Source organism: Odocoileus virginianus, chromosome 15 (assembly GCF_023699985.2).
Source record: "Odocoileus virginianus isolate 20LAN1187 ecotype Illinois chromosome 15, Ovbor_1.2, whole genome shotgun sequence".
In the NCBI taxonomy this organism is placed as follows: Eukaryota; Metazoa; Chordata; class Mammalia; order Artiodactyla; family Cervidae; genus Odocoileus; species Odocoileus virginianus.
Window position 1 is genome coordinate 18,612,702 of NC_069688.1, and position 14,987 is coordinate 18,627,688.

General features: G+C 42.0%; 1 long non-coding RNA gene across 2 annotated transcripts in view; it reads right to left on the reverse strand.

Annotated features, from left to right (window-relative positions):
- The window catches only part of LOC139029652 (uncharacterized), a 70,866-nt gene extending 58,367 nt beyond the window's left edge, over positions 1-12,499 (reverse strand). For both annotated transcript variants that reach the window (XR_011491445.1, XR_011491444.1), the window contains exon 1: positions 12,366-12,499. This is a non-coding gene — a long non-coding RNA (uncharacterized lncRNA). The remainder of the gene's footprint in view (positions 1-12,365) is intronic.
- Positions 12,500-14,987: the final 2,488 nt, after the last annotated feature.

The following is a 14,987-nucleotide window of genomic DNA, read 5'->3' on the forward strand; positions in this document are numbered from 1 at the left end:
TGAGGTATAATAAGTCCTATTCTTTTCAATAATAAAACAATTGAAGGGCTAATAAAGTCAGCTTTAGGTAGATTTTCTTTCTCTATTTCTGACTCAGAAAAGATATTATTAAAGCTTTCTCTGAAACAAAATTATGTAGTTTTAAAAAGTCAATTTTATATTTATAAAAATCCTTCTGAGATAAATGACAGGATCACACAATTCAAAAAGCCCGGTCTTATTTCTTCCATTCAATTTATGTGGAATAGCATGGTGCACAATGGAACTCTGAGGGTGAAAATACTGCAGAGCCATTTCTGATTAGAAATGTAAGTTCAAGTCAACCCTAGAAGGAAGTTGATTTTCACTTGGCCCATAGAGCAGATAAACTGGCATTTAAGCCTGAGTCCCTGAGAATCTTGGCTTTGACAGACATAAATTACAGTCCTTCCAAGAATATACTTTCATTTATATTTCTCCTTCAAAGTAAAAGGATTGATAGTCAGAAAATCCACTGTGATAAATAACAGGAATTTTTTCATGGCTCTTCATTTTACTTTCAATTGACATTCCATTCCAGTACATTTCTAGATAAAATTAGTTTTAACATATTAGCATTCCTGAGCGATTACGGTATTACTCTCATTTGCCAAAATGAGGTGAGAAATATAAAGAAATGATAGAATTTGCCCTAAGTCACACATCCATCCCTGTTCATGCCACTGGCTGAATTGTAAGTCACTGCTGATAGTAAATTCTGTCAGAAGGGCTTTAACTGTTTCACAACACTGGGGATCAATTAACCTGTACAAATTATGTATTAAATGGACATCCAGTGCCCTAAAGGAGTGAAAGTACTGCTAAGGCCTTAGTTTAAAAACCAAAGTTTGACAAAGAAAAGAATCAGAAGCTATCAAAAGCATAGAGCATGAGGCTGTGAACTCCTATTATTTATTCCAATTATCAAAAAGCTCTAATTTTCCAGTTTTTGTTTTAGAATTTTCCATCCTTTTCTTTCTTTGGAGAAAAAATATACAAAAGTAATTAGAACAATATTAGAAAGTCACTTCAACTCCATGTAACCTTTCATCACTAAGTCTCAACCTTGGTTGAACATCATAATTGTTTGGAGTATATTTTTTTTAATGTGGATGTGAGGCTCCCACTCTGAGAGATCCTAACTTAACTGGGGCTGGTGGGATATGCTTATTGCTCCCACCCCCCTCCCCCACCCCACAAATTCTCCGGGCGATTCTTATAAAAGCTCCAGTGAAGAACCACTGTTCTACCACAATAAGCTGTGTTGTTAGCCACTCAGTCCTGTCCAACTCTGCAACCCCACGGACTGCAGCCCACCAGGCTCCTCTGTCCAGGGGATCTCCCAGGCAAGAATACTGGAGTGGGTTGCCATTTCCTTCTCCAGGGGATCTTCCCCACCCAGGGATCGAACCCAGGTCTCCCGCGTTACAGGCGGATTCTTTGCCATCTGAGCCAATAGAAAAGCCTCCGCCACAGTACAACCAACAAAATATAATCCACACTAGGACTACAATTTGCTTAAATATACTTAAGTACTTTCTGAAACAAATGTGAATTTTTTGTCTTTTTATTTTATATTGAAGTATAGGTGATTAACAATGTTGTGTTAGCTTTCAGGTTCACAGCAAAATGATTCAGTTATATATACACATGTATCTATTCTTTTTCAAATTGCAAGTGTGAATTATATAACATAATACAAAGTGCTTTTATTGTACCAAGACTAGTTTAAAATCAACAATGCATATAATATATATATAATATGGCTCAGAAAACTAGAGTATCAGTTAATAAAACCCTTCCCTATTAGTTTCTGATGGACTTGACTTTGTCTCCATTGTGGTTCCTAAGACTTGGTCTAGCTTCTTTGCCAGAGATTTGCTCTTTCTAAAATGTGAGTGCAGAAAAAAAATTCATCATACTAGCACTGTGTGGCACATCAAAGATGAGTGATAACATAATTATATGTGTAATTGCTCTTTCTATGTTTTACCAGGAACATTTTTACACAAACTTGTTCTCTCTCCTACCTGGTGACAAGCTTCCAAGCAGCCTCAGAGGAAGAACAGAGATTAACTGCCCTCTGGAAAACTGTAACTGTTGCTTCCCACCATGCCAGAATCAGCATCTAATCAATAATATATTAATGACTGTATGTTTTGAGTCCTTGGAAATGAACAGCTAAAGGCAAAGAGCTGTTTTTATTCTCCATGCTACTCCTGTAGAGTTTAGCTCAAAATGAAAAGAAACATTGTGTGGGTTTGGGTTACTGTGAGCAGATTGCTTCTGCTCAGTGTAGTGAGTTCCTCCGTTTATCTTCCCATCACGGCAGGGCTGTGTCCCCAGCAAACGTCTCTAAGGCCACAGATTGTCTCTTAGCAGAGCTCTTCTTGGAGGCTGCAGGCAGTGTGCCTTGTCTGGGTTTTGTCACAGGTTTCCTTGACATGCTCATCTTTTCTAAGTATCACAGGTTTCCTTAACATGCTCATCTTTTCTAAGTACAAATAAGTCACAGCTTAAGGCGAGCGCACGTGAGCTTGCCCTCTTTGTACAGCAGGTCCCTCATGCCAAGAGGGAGCCTGAGCAAGGAAAGGTGGTGAATTTAAAATCAATGCAAGACTGAAAAAGACCAGGCTAGATTGATTTGTGGGTTTTTTTAATCCTAGAAAATCAGAAAACTCTTTGATGTTCCACAGATGAAAATAAAGGTTGGAACAGGAAAATCTCCAAGATTATACATTCGTGTTAGAAATGCTGCTGAGCTCAGCAAAAGTCACTCAGTCATGCCTGACTCTTTGCAACCCCATGAACTGTAGCCGGCCAGGCTCCTCTGTCCATGGGATTGCCCAGGCAACAATACTGGTGTGGGTTGCCATTTTCTTCTCCAGGGGATCTTCCTGATCCAGGGATCAAATTCACATCTCTTGCATTAGTAGATGGATTCTTTATAGCTGAGCCACTAGGGAATATTAGCAATTATTAAATCAAAGTTATTCTCCCTGAGAAACATGTCATAGAACTTAGAAATTATTTTTATTAATGGCTGGCAGGTCATGGACAATTGGACTGGTAAGCTGCTTTTCTCTAAAAGGGCAATGCATCTAAACTATTATGATATGAACTTTTTAAAAACCTGCTTTAGATGGTTCAACATCTTCACATCACTTAATATGAAACACCACATAAATAAAGAATAAAAAACACAATATCATTAATTAGAAAAGATGTTTGCACCTCTGTGTTCATTGCAGCATTATTTGCCATAGCCAAGATATGGAAGCAACCTAAGTGCCCATCAAGAGAGGAATGGGTAAAGATGATATGGTACATGGATACACTGGAATATTACTCAGCCATACAAAATGATAACATCTTGATATGGAAGTTATTTGCAACAACATGGATGATCCTAGAAAATAGTATGCTAAATGAAATAAGTCAGACAAAGAAAGACAAATACTGTATAATTTCATCAACATATAGAATCTAAAAAACAAAACAAAGGAACAAATATAAAAGAGAAACAGTCTCATAGATACAGAGAACAAACATGTGGTTGCCAGTGGGAAGTGTGAGGGCGGTAGTGAATGAAATAGTTAGGGAAGATGAAGAAAAACACAAGTCTCCAGGTATAAAATAAATGAGTCATGGGGATGAAATGCATAGTGTGGGAAATACAGTCAATTATATTTTAATATCTTTGCATGGTGACAGATGGTAACTGAATATCATGGTGATCACTTGTAATGTGTAAGAATATTGAATCACTACATTGTACATCAGAAACAGACATAATACCATAAGTCAATTATATTTCAATTTAAAAAAAAAGTCCTCAAATCTCTTTCTCTAGGCTTTTCAAAGATCATGTTGACTCTCACCACTGAGCTTACCAAGTGGCTGGATGATGAAGAATCCATCTGCCAAGCAGGAGATGTAGGTTTGATCCCTGGACCGGGAAGATCCCCTGGAGAAGGGAACGGCAACTCACTCCAGTATTCTTACCTGGAGAATCCCACAGACAGAAGAGCCTGGTGGGCTACAGTCCATGGGGTCACCAGAGAGTCAGACGCAATTTAGCAACTAAACAGCGGCAGCACAATTCTCACCTTTCAGGCAAAACTTCCCACTTGGAGTGGAGTCAAGGACACCATACAAACATGTGACTTTCATTGTGGATGTGAAATTCTTCTCCTGATGCAACCAATAAGTAAAAAGTACAGCTGTTAATATAAAACGCTTTCCTCAATTAATTCACTACTTGTCTTTCCAAAGGTGCCATTTGGACAGTTGGTGTGTGTTCTTGCAATGCTGCTCTTACTTTCAGCTTGCACCTAGTTACTGAATAGGAAATCATCAAATTCTATCATGTGGTCACTGTTTCTCTCCTGAAATAGAAACAGCACAATTTCATAGGAAATTGCTCTGGGGAGTTTTCCAACCCAAGGCTGCAATCCTGAAACTTTTGGAATCTTTGAAAAACTCTAAGGTTAGAAATGCAAACGCTCCAAACCATTCCAGAAAACACTGAAATTTTTGAATTGCACACCCTGCTTTATTGAAATGAAGGCGGCTTGAACTATTCTTGATACAGTGCAATCCCAGAAGGTTGAGAAAGAAGAACAACTTTAAAGCAAATGCTGCTTTTGTTTTTTAAAAATCGTTGGTTGAGTTTATGTGTCACCTTCATCCAAAAACATCTTCTAAAAGTCCTCCACAAGCACCACTTTTCCACCAGAGGAGAAGTACAGGAAGGCATGCTCTGTGAAGCCTATCTTTTTTTGGTCTGACCCACCCATGATTTTTAATGGTGTCATGGCTTTTGTAAAAATTACATATTGCTTTAAATGGGTGGATTTTATGGTATGTAAATTATACTTCAACAAAGCTGTTAAAAAATGGCATATAGCTTGAGAAAAATTCAAACAATACAGGAAAGTACATTTTAAAAAACTCTAAAAATTTCACCACCCGGTAATTACCAACTGTATCATTTTGGGGGTTGCCATCCTTCTGCTTTTCTCTATAATTACACATACTCAGAAATATGTATCCAGCCTAATGCTGTGCTTAGGCACTCATCGCAGCTGTCTCTTTGCAGTCCCATGGACTGTAGCCCACCAGGCTCCTCTGTCCATGGGATTCTCCAGGCAAGAATACTGGAGTGGGTTGCCATGCCCTCCTCCAGGGGATCTTCCCAACCCAGGGATCAAACCCAGGTCTCCCACATTGAGGGCAGATTCTTCACCATCTGAGCCACCAGGGAAGCCCAAGAATACTGGAGTGGGTAGACTACCCCTTCTCCAGGGGAACTTCCCGACCTAGGAATCCAACCGGAGTCTTCTGCATTACAGGTGGATTCTTTAACAGCTGAGCTACCGGGGAAGTTCAGTTCAGTTCAGTCGCTCAGTTATGGCTGACTCTTTGCGACCCCGTGGACTGCAGCATGCCAGGATTCCCTGTCCAGGGCAAGAGTTGTGCAAATAAAAGACAGGAAAGCCAACCCAGGTATACTGCTTCAAATAAGACAGCCCACTCATGGCTACAAACCTGCAGATGGGGTGAGTTACCAAAAATCCAGACATCTCTCCATCTGAAGTTTTACTCCATTTATAGTTTATCCTCCTCATGAAACTAAGAATGTCACCAAAAATTTATAAATGCCACCCTCATTTCACTAAAACACGTCCTTGGGATCTTGCTAAGGTGCAGGAGCTGGGCAGGCGGGCAGGTGTGGACTGTGAGGAAACAGCGCCACCTGCAGGAAAGATAGGGAATAACCAGGCCTCAGAGGGGCCGCCCGGCCAGTAAACCTGATGAAGAATCTGGAGGTTCTATCATTTCACGGTAGGAGACGGTCACCGGGGCAATGCCCTTGTTCACAAGAGCCTTGTTCCGGGCTCTCAGCCCGGAGAGCCAACACTGTGTAAGCCGTTACCTGACAGCAGCTGAGGTTGCAGATCGATTTAAAACAGATGTGAGGAAAGGAAGGTGTCTGTCTCTGTTTTCAAGCCTGTCCTCCTCTTCCTCCCCGCCCTCCGCTCTTCCCCTTCCCTTCCCTTCCTCCCCCTCCTTCTCGTTTATTTCTGCTGCTGACCAGCTACACCTCCTGTCACTTGCATCTGCATTTCCAAACACACGTGCCCTGCTAATCAGTCTCCCCCAACACAAGACTGAATGAACACCGCAGTGGCCGGGTAGGTGCTGTGTAAAGACGGGGCTCCCGGTGACCATCACGGACACATGACCCATGTCCACCTATGCTGACGGCGTCCCACCGTGTCCTCTCAGGTCACACCTGAGCTTCCCGCTGCCTGCCAGCACCCCCTCCCAAGGTGTCTTGTAGGCCCCTCCGGCCCAGCCTGGCATGGTGCCCCCACAGCCCTGCTGGGGCCTCATCCAAGGCTCAGCATCACTGTTCACTCGGCCAACCGCCCTCGTTCAAACCTGCCCACTCAGGGGCCCCTGTGGCCTCCAGCCCCCCCAGTCCATCCGCAATGCAGTTGTCTTCACTCTGACTCTTCTTTAAAACTAGTTCCTTTACCTACCTCTCACTTTGGACACATGCAAACATTTATTAAATAGCTACAAAAGACTTTCTTGAATCACTTCTCAACGCCTCCTTATCGACAAAACACCTTAGCACGCCACCTAGGCCCCCTTGGATCTAGAACTTCACACCTCGTCCAGCCTGCCATGAGGCAGTTCTGAAGGCCCCCAACCCACCACCCTTCAGCCCCCACACCTGGCCTCACAGGTGCCCTCGCGCTCCCATCTGCTTGCTGTGCCCCCTGCCCCGCTGTCCACCCTCGGAGTCCAGTCCGTACCTGGCGCACACTCCCTCCTCCCAGAGCGTCCCCAGAACCCCAGGAAGAGCAAACTCTGCAGCACGTACTGTCTGCCAGGCACAGCCAGACGCTTCATACACACCGCCCTGCTTACTCCTTACAGCAGCTCTGCGGGGAAATACCATCCTTATCACCGGGAGATGCTCTGGTCCACGGCTCAGGACAGCTGTCTAAGGGGCCGAGAGGTCTCTGCATAAACACCTAACGCAGTAGTAACCGCGGTCGTTAGTGTAACGCAGGTCCCCGTGATCCTCACGACCTGGAAGTGGTAGTAGAGCCCTCCCCGGGAGAGTGACACAGAGGGAGCCCAGGGGGAGAGACAGGGGCAGCTTGGCCTTGGCTTTGGACGGAGGCGGGAATGCAGAGAAGGCGGTAAAATTCGGAGAGCCTGGAAGCACAAATCTGAACCCGGACTCCAGCTCCCTGGCCGTCAGACCCTGGCCAAGGAGCTGACACATCAGTGCCCAGCTCCTGCATCTGATCAGTGGTTGTGTGCCAGGTGGTTTGAGAAAGGGAAACACCAGAGCCGTTGCGATACCATGGCCATGAGTGTATTAAAATATTCATTTTTTAAAAAGGTCACTGAACTCTTCTTTAAGTTATTAAGATCATTGCCCTAGGGCTGAAAGTGACAGACCACGGAGGACAGGACTCGAGGAGGCAGAAATGAGGATTAAATAAGCTTAGCCAGCTGGTGCCAAAAAGATGTCAATAGGTGCACTTAAGGATGTAACAAAAAATGAAGGGAGAAAGGATGTCCCCACCAGCACCCTCCGCCTGCAACCCTGATGTCCTGGGGGACTGGTGCAAGACGTGCTGTTTTCACAAGCTTGCCAGGTGGTCCCAACACGCTGGGTGAGTCCAGCTGGGTGACTCACCTCATTCAGTCTGGGTGAGTCCTGCTTTGGCATGACCTAGGCTCACTGCAGAGCAGATGAGGGTTTTAATTTAAGAACACTAATCCACAGACGACCCTCTTAAAACGGAAGTCAGAAAAAGAAATCCCATTAAAACCTCAAATGCAGGGCTTCCCAGGTGGCTCAGAGGTAAAGAATCAGCCTGTCAGTGCAGGAGACTTGGGTTCGATCCCTGATCCAGGAAGATCCCACGTGCCATGGAGCAACTGAGCCTGTCCACCACAACTGCTGAACCTGCGCTCTATAGTCCGGGCTCCGCAACTGCTGAGCCCGTGCGCCTAGAGCCTGTCCTCCACAGCAAGAGAAGCCACTGCAATGAGAAGCCCGTGCACCACAAGTAGCCCCTGCCTGTCACAGCTAAAGAAAGCTTGCCCAGCAACAAAGACTTGGCACAGCCAAAAAAATATAAATAAATAAAATATTAAAAGTAATTTAAAAAACTCAAAGGTAGGTGAAGTGTAAACAGCAACTGCTGTTTACAGAATGACTTCAAAACCTACTCAGACCCGTGACTCTTCCTCTTCAGACATCTGCTTGAAGCCCCAGAGAGCCCTTCCCCCGCTGATCCCCTGGGCCGCAGCACTCGTGTGCGGGCACAGAGACCACAGTCAGGAGACGCTCCTTCCCCAGCACCGACGAGCCCTCAGTGTGAGAGTCTGGCCTCCCCAGGAGCCCTCGGAGAGCCCAAGGGTATCAGAGAACGACTCTTCCTGACATCCACTTCCTACTGAAGAACAAACTTGGACATTTTCACAGTCAGGTTATTCTTTATCTCATACAGATTTTGTCTGGGATGGTGCAGAGATGGAAGGTCCTCAAAGCCTCCTTTCATGCAGTGCCCATAAATGGCTCCCAGAGTAAGGCTCCTGCTGGGGCGTGTCAGAGAGGAAAAAGGATGAGGCTGTAAGATTGATCAGAAAAACCCTGCCACATTGCCCCAGTGGGCAACCAGTCCTGCCTCCCAGCCAGGTGCTCTGGTATGAACCACAGGGAACACAATATCGCTGTTTTCCATCAAATGTGTATCTCAGACCTGCTTACAGAGCCAGTTGGAAAGACACAAATAATGCAAGAGCAAAACTATTCCTGGAGAGGAGCTAAGAAACTGAATTTTACTGATGCTCAGAAATAGGATCAAAGTGCAGTCCCCGAAGCTGCACTCCAGCCCCCAAAAGCCTCAGGGCCAGGACGGTCGCCTAACTGCAGCACCCAAGGTACAGGCGATGCTGCTATCTGTGGAAGATGGACTATGATTTCACCCAAACTGTTAATGCGACAAAAACGTCCTACCAAAAATAACCCATTTCTGAAAAGAGTTTGAAGAAGAATACATGTGCCTAAGTATATCTGAATCACTTTACCGCACACCTGAATCTAACACAACATTGCTAATCAACTATACTCTAAAACAAAACAGAAAGCTAAAGGCACTATCTCAACAAAGTGAGTAACCCATTCCATTCTGCCTGGTCTAAATAGACGCATGGCATGTTTGGTAATAGACGTCCCAACAAATTGACCCACAGATTCAATGTAATTCCAATCAGAATCTCAGAGGGCTTCAAAGGGGACGAGAGGGGGGATTGAAATAAACAAGCTAATTCTAAAATATATATGGAAATGCAAACAATTTCTTAAAAGAAGAACTCAGAGGCATTTTACGTCTAACTTCAAGGCTTACTATTAGCCACTCTAGAAGAAGACAGATATGGCAAATGAAAACAGGAATGAGAGTAAATTCAGAGAAATATCTGGTAAATAATAATGAGATATTTGTATGTGTCCTTTATGGTCAGCCTTATTTAGGTATGATTTAGGTATAATAACTATTCACCAGGTTTAAGTATACAAATAAATTAGTTCTGATAAACATATATGTCTTTTAACCAACATCACAACTATAGCATGGAATAGTTCCATGACCCCAAATAATACCTTCAAACCCTCTGCATCCAGTCCTACCCCTGCCCATGCCTGGTCCCAGGAAACCACTGATCTGCTTCCCATAACTACAGTTCACTCATGTGTTCTTTTGCTCCAGTCAGAATTTTCAAAGTATCTATGAATTCAAAAGTAAAATGTTAGTTATGCCATCCCCTGTAGCATTAAATTCTTAAAGAATTTTAATTGGGTTTCTGAAGAAGAAAACAAGATGCTTAAATAAAATCCTTGAAATATTAACTTTATAATTAGAGAATATTTACAAGTTTAAATTTTAGCATTTGCAGCCAGTTATGGCTTAAGAAATAAAATTAGAAAGTCCTTTAAGATAAATCAGACAGATCAAGAAAAGTCAAAGAAATAAAGTTAATGATACTTTGTATCACTGGCTCAATTTAATTTTGTATTTAAAAACACACCATTTTAAACTAGCTGTTTCTTTAAAGAAGTTGTACAGAAAGTAATCGGGAAATAATTATTACAAAATAATGATAAGAATGGCAACAAATATAATAAATATTTAAGAATTATTATTCCAGGATTTACTCTTCCCAAGGGCTCCATGTGTACCATCCCCAGATCACCGGGTCAGTCGGACAAATCGCCATGATGGTCCTCATTTAAAACAATAAAAGGAAACTAAGGCTTAGAGTTCTTAAATGAGATGCTCAAGATTAAATAGCTAAGAAGTAACAGTCACTTTCGGCCAGATCAAAGGGAGTTCAGTCTGATTTCTTCCACATGAGCTTCTCAGCAACCCAGTACTGCCTCTTTCCACAATTGCAGTCAATGATGGATAAGACATTCATGTTTAAGACACAGAGCTACTCATAACAGTTTAATGCAAGTATGAAAGCCTGCTATGACCTAATAAAGATGCTCCAGAGAGAAATATCCTGTTTAGGAATAAATACACATCAAAACAAAAGGAACAGTAAGAAATATAAAGTTGTGCATTGACAAGGAAATGCAGGTTAGAAAATAATGACAGATTAAAATGAATAACATCCCTTCTAGTTCAGTCGTCATATGAGGAACACAGCTTGAAGGTGTTCGGGTCCTACGAAGCAAACAAGGACAAAGGAAAATTCATTGGCAAAGGAAAATATGATCAATGAAAATGTGTCAGACAGAAATTTTAGCTGAAAAAGAATGGAAAGCCGGTTGATAGACTAATAAGGCAAGAAATGTTAAACTATGCTTCCAAAGAACACACCAGCTGTTCTTGTTCTGAAAGATGGGGCTCTCTAGGTCATTTGTGGAGCAAAAGATGTGCTTCAGAGGTGCGATCCACCTTTTCAGGGTGTTCAGCGATACATAAAACAGAAAACTATATATAAGACAATGGTCTTCACATTTCGTAAAAATGCATCACATTCTCACAAGTTTCTTCATTTTGATATACACTCTTCTAATATGTGATCATTCTGTTTTCCTCCATAAAAATTCAATGGTTATAGCTCTTAGAAAAGATAATTACTCCTCCCTACAACATCTACCCCTGGAGAAGGAAACGGCGACCCACTCCAGTATTCTTGCCTGGGAAATCCCGTGGACAGAGAAGTCTGGAGGGCTATAGTCCAGGGGTCGCAACTAATGACCAAACACAATGTAGCAACTAAACAATAACAACAACACACTATTTACACCCCTGACACAATCACTGTAAGAGCAAATCATGCTGAATAAATAGCTATGCCTTATTAATGCTTAAAATAACATTTGTGTTTTGGTCTAAGCCTTTGTTGTGTTTAATTACAAAATTTCTCTTTATATAACCAACATGTAGAAAATGATATAACAAAAAATCCTGTATTCTTGAAGCAGACTGTGATTTGACACTATTTTGTGTAGTAGATATCTTGGTTTTATTCATTTCAAATAACTGAAATGTTGCACCTTTTGATCGGTAATACCTTCACATTTCTTCTCTATTTGTGCTTCTAGGTCTTTGACCTCATATAAGTGATATCACAAGATATTTGTCCTTCTGTATCTGGCTTATTTAATTAAGTATAATATCCTCCAAATCCATCCATGTTGCCAAAACTGGCAGTGTTTCCTTCTTTTTAAGCTTGAATAATACTTCATTGTACGTACATACCACATTTTTTCATCCATATGTCTGTCAGTGGACTAACCGCTTCCATGTCTTGGCTACCATGAATAAAGCTGCAATGAACTTGGGGGTGCAGATCCTCTTCAAGATTTTGATTTCAATTCCTTTGGATAAACACCCAAAAGTGAGATTGCTGGATCATAGGGAAGTTCTATTTTTAACTGTAAAATGAGATCTTAGATCTTGTCTTCTGGAAGTTCCCATATCAGCTAAAAGTCTATGAGCTAGTTTCATAAATAATAATCACAACCACCAGTTAGCATCAGTAAAATGCCAATTTGGGGTCAAGTAATAAACTTATTCCTCCAGGCAACATCTCAGTCCCCAGGAAAACTGTCTTCATTTCGGAGATCTGTGATTCATGCACAATCAATCATCATGGGGCGGGGGCTCCATCTGAGTCATCTATCTTCCTGCCCTCATGCTGACCTGACCGCAAGCTCTGGTTTTATTCAACAGATAACAGAATACTCACTCATTCAAGCTGCAGGACAAAGCTTAAGATAATGGTTTGACTCTTACCAAAAGTGGCATTTCAAAGCTTCTATTTGAACCATAACATCAGTGATACAATAGGGAAGTTTTTCTTACAACTGTTCCAAGAACTTCAGTCCTTTAAATGTTTGCTTTTCTCGTGTACAAATTTCATCCTTGTAGAGGCACCTGGAAAACACAGAAAATGTCATTAAACTATAAATTAGCATAGATACCACATGTCTAGATCAGTACTTTTTAATGATTTCTTTTGGGCTGCGTCAGGCCTCAGTTGCAGCATGCGAGAGCTTTGCCATTGCACATAGGCTTAGCTGCCTCATGGCATGTGGGATCTAGTCCCCCAACCAGGGATCTAACCCATGTCCTCCTCATTGGAAGATGAATTCTTAACCACTGGACCACCAGGGAAGTCCCCAGTTAGGACATTTTAAATTACAGTGGACTTAAGGAGCTTCGAGGTCTTAAGAGATTCCCTAAAAATAGAGGGAAACTTTGATTTCATATCAATATATTCAATAGTCTGTGTAGGAGAACTCTAAAGGGATCCTGGACCAAAAATTAAGAATCACTATCTTAGCCTCTAAAACTTCAAATGGTCATGGGGAAATTCTGACTAATGAAGTCACGTGCACTGACCTCATAGAAGGTAGTAACTTCTCTAAGAAAATGAAAGTTTGATGATAATTATTTTTTAAATCCTTTCTATCACACTGAATATATTGAACTGTGAGTTATATTGCAAAGCTGGCAAATAATACCATAGGACTCAAGCAGACAGGGAAGAAAACATATTCACAGAACCACTAGATGGATTTTATATTTCAGTTCTCCCGTGGCTGGTGCTGAAAATCTGTAGGAAACGAAACTGTCATAGATTTACAGATAACGATGTAACTCATCTGAACCCAAAAGTGGATGGAGACAAATCATATCATCTGTGAGCACCTTCTCTGCCTTTTTTTCTTCAACTAGAGGATCGCAATGTTATCTCCTCTCTAAATCTCTATGGTTTTTTGTGAACATTGTGAATCTCTTTTTATCAAGCCGTTGCAAGCAGAATGGGACTGACTCCAAGTAAGTCCAGAGACTGAAGAAAGATGGCAAAGGCCAGTTAATGCTCAGTTAACAAGGACAGAGTCAACGACCCAAGAAGGTGAATTTGCAGATGGAGCCGTGCTTAGCAGCAGGAGTTCCTGAGACAATGATGCAAAAGCTGAGCCAGAAGGAGGAAGAAGCTGTAATTCGGAGAAGAAGCTGAACCCAGGAAACAGAGCTACACCAAGAACAGACTCACTGATCTGAGTACGGAATAAATTTCCTCTTTAAACACCATCGATGGGGCTCAGTGTATCTCCCACCTGCAAACCCATTTAACCGTTTCTGCCCAGTGGATATTTTTTAAATTGTTCAATGCTCATAAGTGATGAGATCATTATCACTTTGTGGATTCCAGATGTAATTAGAGGAGCACTGTTCCCAAGTCCCGTGAAAAGCTTTTTCTTGATCTCGCTCAGAGCGTATGAAGCACTTGCGCATGTAACTGACCCAGCCCCAAGCAATGTTGATCACTCATCGGATCCAAAGCTGTGTTTGTTGTTCAGTCGCTCAGTCGTGTCTGACTCTTCACAGCCCCGTGGCCTGCAGCCTGCCAGGCTCGTCTGTCCTCCACTACCTCCCAGAGTTTGCTCAAAACTAATTTCTCACTAATAGCTGTCACTGTGCTAGGGTTCTGAGTATCTCACTAGTAACAAGATTTCTTTAAAAACCATTATTTACAAGTTATAAAGTACTTTGTCTCATACTGTTTATTAATGTGTTTGCTTTACTGTTGGGGAGAAACTTCTTATACCCCAGGACCCCCAGACTGGGATGAGACACAGGGAGGTCAGGAGTAGACTGCCCATAGCACCAGCCTAGAAGCTCGAAGGATCCTTAACGACCTTTAACACATGGGGACTGGTCATGACGATTGGGAGAACTAACAGAAGGGGCTGATTCTACACAGGAACCAAGGTTTTAGGACAGAGATGAAGAGTTGTGGGGAGGCCATGTGTAATAGCCTGGGATATTCCAGGTGAACATGACAGGCTGCAAAGCTCTTGAGCTAGGGTGTGATGTGAATTCTAGTGACTCAGGAAGATGCTATGATCTTTGTACAATTTAAACATGAGCAAAAGCGTTGGGATAACATCTTCTCTTTAAAAGAATAACTTCAGGTGTTTTTTATTTTCAGCTTGTCACAAAAGACATTTCAAAAATAATTTTTATTTAATTAAATCACCCTAAAATACCCCAAAAAGAGTACTATAAACATTCTTGTTTTCCTGAAATCTATCCTTTAAAATGAAAATTATCACCATGGTCGTGCTAACAAAGGAACATATTCTTCAATAAACAGATGGAGAGTTACACACATTCAGCTTAAGCATTTTCCTTGAAAAAATAAACTGCACAGCTCTTGGCACTGAGTGAAATCTCTATGCATTTGCTGAACTGTCAAACCCAGAGTCAACTACACACAGAAGGGAAGGCTTTTATAGGGTGATCAAACGGTCCAGAAACAACCTCTCAAAAATCCAGGGAGAAAAATAACAGGTGGCAGAAATAAATTGTGTTTGAACAGTCAAACAAGTTACCAAAAAGTCACCT